A 6,000-nucleotide genomic window follows, 5' to 3' on the forward strand; every position below is an offset into this window, starting at 1 on the left:
CAGCCGAAGGATAGCCTGGTATTTGAGATAGTTTCCTCCAGTTTAGCTTACACATATGAATGTTAACTTTGGCTCAGATACTGGGAATACAAAAATGAAAAAAAAATGCCCTTGTAGATCTCTGACTGACATTACAAGTGGGAGTGACTCTTGCATTGAGTAGCCCAAGCCAACCTTCCACTGGGGAGATGTGATAAGCCTCCTTGCTCCTAGCATTCTGTGGGGTTCATGTTAGGATCTGCCTTCTAGGGGGTGTGTTGTGAGGATTAATGACATTAACTTATCTCAAGTCCTTGAGATCAATGCCTGATCTATGCAGGGCTTGGGCCGCTTCCTGGATGGGCAGGCTGTCCTCTGTCTGAGCTGCCGGGCAGTGGCCCTGCTGTTTGGCTGCAGCAGTGCAGCCCTGGCTGTGCATGGAAACCTGGAAGGGGCTGGCATTATGCTCAAGTATATCATGGCTCGCTGTCTCCTGTTTCTGAGTAAGCTCTGGGATGTGACTGACCGTGACATCCACCACTACTCGGAGACACTACCTCCGGGCTGGCTTGGAGCAGGCCCAGGAGCCCCCTTTCATGACAGTTCCCAGTAAGGTCATTGGCGTCTAATTCTAGACACCCCACCTTCCACAATTATTCACATTGCCATTCCAGTCATTTTCCGTATGCCATCCTCCCTGCCCTGCTTTGGATTTCTCCACACCCAGAGTGGCAGGATTCTCTTCGTTCTTTTATTCCTACAATCTTGAAAAGTTTTCTTCATAAAGCTGGTTGCAGCTACAATTTCACTCTGCTCATTTATTTTATAAATACTCTTGATTTTATAAACTATTTAATATTTTTTGTTTATTCCTACTTTCTTTTTTAAATAATTATAATTTGCCTTCTTGCAGAGACAACAACCAGCCCAAACTCTCTGAATTCCGTAATGTCAAAATAGTTTCAAACACTCTACAAAAACTCAAGAATTTCTGTTTGATAGCAATAGCAAATTTATATTAATTTGACTTATAGGTATAGATAACCATAGTTTGAGAAGTTGATTCTCAGTTCATAATATATTCTTTATGTGTGTTATCACAGTATGTGTGTTTAAGTATTACTTAGACCTATTTTATTTCTTTTTTTAAAAAATAAAAAATTATAGAGGTATTACTTACCAATTTGATTGATTTATTGATAAAACTGGTCTTCATTAATACTATATACTTCACAGGAAAGAAGTTCAAACAGTTTGATGAAAAACTAGAAGAATAAAAGTCTTTTAAAATTAGCAAGACAAGGCTATGTCTACCTGTGCAGAAATTGTCTTGAAACATTGGGGTACTGTTATAAGCTGAATTGTGTCCCCTCAAATTTGTATATTGATATCCTAATCTCTAGTACTTCAGAATGTGAGTGCATTTGGTGATACCTTTAAAGATGTAATCAAGGTAAAATGAGGTTACATGGGTGGGCTGTAAACCAATGCGACTAATGTTCTTATAAGAGGAGGAAATTTGGACACAAATGCACACAGTGGAAAAAATGATGTGAAGAGACAAAGGAAGAAAATGGTTGTCTACAAGCCAAGGAGAGAGGCCTTGGAAGAAACCAACCTCGCCGGCATCTTGATCTTGGACCTTCAGCCCCCAGAACTGTGAGGAAAGAAATTTCTGTTGTTTAAGCCACGGGTCCTTAACCCCCAGTCCGTGGACCAGTGCAGGGTCTGTGGCCTGTTAGGAATTGGGCCACATAGCAGGAGGTGAGTGGCAGGCAAGGGAGTGAAGCTTCATCTGTATTTGCAGCTGCTCTCCACCACTAGCATCACTGCCTCAGCTCCACCTCAGATCATTAGTCATTAGATTCTCACAAGAGCACCTGGTGCTAAAAAGATTGGGGACTACTGTTTTAAGCCACTCAGACTGTGGTACTTTGTTATGAGAGCCACCACAAGATTTCAAAAATCACGAAAATTTGTTTTGGGATTTTAAATGCAAATGAGTACCTAAACACCAGAGGTGATTTTCTCTTTATCTGATCATGTAAATATTCTAAGTTCATATCTTCAGTAAGTTAAGACCTTTTACCTTCTCCTTTTGATCCTCTTGTTGTAATCATGTTGACATAAGAAATGTCGAAATATGTAGAAAATTTTTATAAGTTTACTTGAGTCCAAACTGACCACAATTGCTGGGAAGCAAGATACCAAATGTTTCAGAGGATAACAGTTTGCAGTTTCTTTTATGCATTTGGAATTAAAGAGAGAATATAAAGAAAACTACATGAAGGTGAGAGAAAGCAAGATGGGAGACAGACTACAGAATAATTGAGATTATGTGCTTATTTGAGAGTGGTTACCCCTTCAAGGGGTATTACTTCCGGCATTTCGGAGGTGTGTTAACCTAGATGGATAAGAACAATGGACAGGGCTGGTTTAAAAGCTTTCACTAAAAAGTTATGGGCCTGGGGTGTGACTATCCACCATGACCTGCCCAATTAGAAATTTATGATCAGATCACTTTGTGAGGTTACTTTCCATAGAACCCCTTTTTCATCCACAATCATCTGGTTTCAATTATATCTGCATCCTTTTAGAAGAGAAAAAACAGGTGGAGATAATGTATTGGCAGTTTCAGTTCTCATGTCCTCTGTAGAGGACGTACAGGCCCAGGTTCTGGAGCTGCCCCATGTGGCTGGGGAGCCAAGAGTGGTCAGTCTACTCCCTGACAACAGTGTGGATCTAAACATCACAAGTCATTGCTTGGTGTTGTGCTCTGTACCCCTACATCTAAAACACGCCTTTTTGAGTATCTGTTCTTGGGGGTTAGAGATAGTTTAAAAATTAAAGTCGTGGCAAAGCAAGACTGATTTATTTTCTGGCATGTTAGGATCCTCTCCTGAGGAAGGGAAGGTCCTCATTTGTCTGCGCAGCTCCAAGGAATGTCATTCATGTTGAGTTTGTGATGGGCTTATCATCCCTGGAGGTGGGTACCCTGCGATACCGCTCATCCTCTGGCTGATGCCCAAAGCACTGTTGAAATCGGCTAGGAATTCTGAGAATCAGGAAGATAGGTAAAATATGGTCCTGTTCTTCAAGGATTTTACAAGATATGAAAGAAAAACAAGTCCACGTTTAATGAGACAGAACATCATATACATGTGTAGAATACTTTTGCAATTAGAAACTACCTTTAATCAACTTTGTATATTTGATTTTTTAAAATTAATTTTTTATGGTGACATTGGTTAATGAAATCAAATAAATTTCAGCTGTACTCTTTATCAGTAAAGCATATCTATATTTATACTGTGTGTTCATCTCCCGTAGTTAGATTTCTTTCTGTCACTACATATTTCTATATGTCACCACATAGTATTTACTCCAGCTACCTCCCCTTTCCCCCATATATATTTGATTTTTATGAAAATTCCAGGCCATAGACAAAGCAAGAACCATTATCTTCATTTTACGAATGAGGAACTCAGGACAAAAAGTTTTAGTAACTTGTAGAAGATCATACGGGTAGTAAGTGGCAGAACTAAGGACTAAAATTCAGGTGTTTGATTATAGAGAGAGACAAACAACAAAGGATTATGGAGGGTAAGCTGAAAAAATTGAGAAAAAGGCTCATAAGCTGAACATAGGATAGGGCATTCTAAGACAAAGGATCAACAAAAACAATGGTATGGAGAGACTGAAACTAAGGGTCCTTATGACTTTGATTAAATTTATTTTTAAGTCCTAGTTCTTGATATCATATCTCTGTCTATGGCAATCCTTGAGGCAGCAGAAGGCAATAGGTTGGACCTAACGAATGGTCACTGGCCCAGACCTCTGGCAGGCTAAAGACTACATCTCAATCTAAGTTACATTTCAGCTCCTGAGCCCTAAGGTAGAACAACCCCCTGGCAACTTTTCCATGAGATCAGACAGAGGAATTCGCAAAAAGACCTCAGAACTGTCCTCAAGATCTGAAGAAATGATTAAATACCCTTACCTTATCTCCAACCAATCAGCTCCCAACAAAACCCTGAAACACCTAAACTGCAGTGTCTTGTGATTTGGCCTATATAATCTGTAACCTGCCAGGTCTTTGAGTACTAGTCCACCTGTGTCTCTGGACTTGGCACCATTTCCTTAAATAAATCTTTACTTTCTTTGCTGTAAACCCCTGCTCATGTTTCATTTGGCTTTGATGTATGCAGGCAAAAGAATCCTTTCTATTTTGGTAACAAGAGAAAACATAAAATGGTCACAGAAGGGACAGACAGAGAAGAGGTGGGGACTAAACGTGTAAGGGCTGGAGCCATATTTCTTTTGTACTTAATTTCAGGCCATTGTTTATGATCCGTAGTATAACATAATCTCAAAGGCTGTAACACTGTTAATTCCTGTCCTTTCCAGAACATAACCTGATTCCTGGCACTTTAATCAAAAGTGCACTATGAATGTTTATTGTAAAAACGACTGAAGCCCTGGTTCAGAGTATGATCTGGCAGCTAGACAGCAGCTGATTTGGGTGTGGGGAGAGGAGAGAAGGGCTGAATCAGATGTAGGGAAGGCCTTGGGTAACTTCTGTCAGGGAACTTGAAAGTGCTCTATTTGCTCAAGAAGACAATGTATTTTGACCAGGAAGCTGTCTGCAGTTAATTGGAGAAAACAAAATAAAACCAACCAGTTTTTGTAGACCTTGAGTCAGAGCTGCCTCTTTTTCTAGTTGCATGGCAAAAGAAAGGAAGGAAGGGAGGGAGGGAAGGAGAAAAGAAAGAAAGAAGGATGGAGGAAAAAAGGGAGAAATGAAAAGGGAGGAGACAAAGAATTCTTAAGTCCTGATATCTATCACCCTTGCCTTGTTGACTGTAAACACAGCTGAGCCCAAATTAAGGGGAAATTTTCATGTTCCTTTCTCCCCCTAAGCAGTAATCTCTCCTCACATCTCAAGAATTTAATTCTGAGCTATTTTTAGTAAGACCCTCATGCAAACAGGACAATACTTCATAACCACTCGTTTATATTTGTTGTTCCATGTTTCAACTTATACACCCTTTCCTCAGGAAGGCCCACGGACTTTCTGGCTAGATTGGGCCCCCAACCATATATTCCTATAATTCCCAGCCCTCACACTCAATTCTCATAGTGCTCTGTTCTACCCATGGCTTCATTTAAATTCCCACCCACTCGGTGGTCTGCTCCATGAGGGCAGGGTCAACACCTATCTTGTCCAACACTGCAGAGGGGCTTGGCACAAAACATTTTTATTTGATAGTTGGTGAATTAACACTTCCCATTATAAAAAAATAATATAAATGGGACCACTTTAAAATGGAGTCAGAGCTGTCATCTCATCTCATGTCTTATACCTAAAAACTTCAGAATGTTAAAACAGGGCAAAATAACCTTTGGACTGGGCCTAAAGCAGCATTGTGACCCAAACAACTGTTTTCAAAGATAACAAGAAGTAGTGTAAATCCCCAGAAGAAATATATCTGTCAAGATGGATACCATGTGGTTAAATGGGCCTATATTTAAACTAGCGCCTAGAAGCTATTTGCTGATCGGGGCTTCTCACAAACCTTGCACACTTTGGAAAACCACAAACTGAACTTATGACCTCCTGCAGCACCCTGACTTTATACCACCTGAGTGGACCACTGCAAAGAAGTTTCACCTTGCATGGCCATGTTACCCTCCAGCCAATAGACTGTTACCTGCCCTGACCAACCAGAACTGCACAATTTGGAAACATTCACATGAATGGATAAAGATGGGAAGAATGGGTGGGACGTTTCTCTATAAAAAGCAGCCTTTCCTTTGTTGCAGTGAAGCACAATTTATGTTGCTGCCCGAATCTATGTCTCCTAGGCTGCAGCTCTTTTTGCTCAAATAACTGCTTTTATTTTTATTACAGTCTAATCTTGATTTTGCTTTACAGAAGATGTTATAACTACTGGACTGATGACTACTGAACTAAAAATTGAAAATGTCCCCTAGAAATAGCATCACTATGTTAGTTTATAT

The sequence above is a fragment of the Rousettus aegyptiacus genome, unplaced genomic scaffold, assembly GCF_014176215.1.
Source record: "Rousettus aegyptiacus isolate mRouAeg1 unplaced genomic scaffold, mRouAeg1.p scaffold_m13_p_1, whole genome shotgun sequence".
Lineage (NCBI taxonomy): Eukaryota > Metazoa > Chordata > Mammalia > Chiroptera > Pteropodidae > Rousettus > Rousettus aegyptiacus.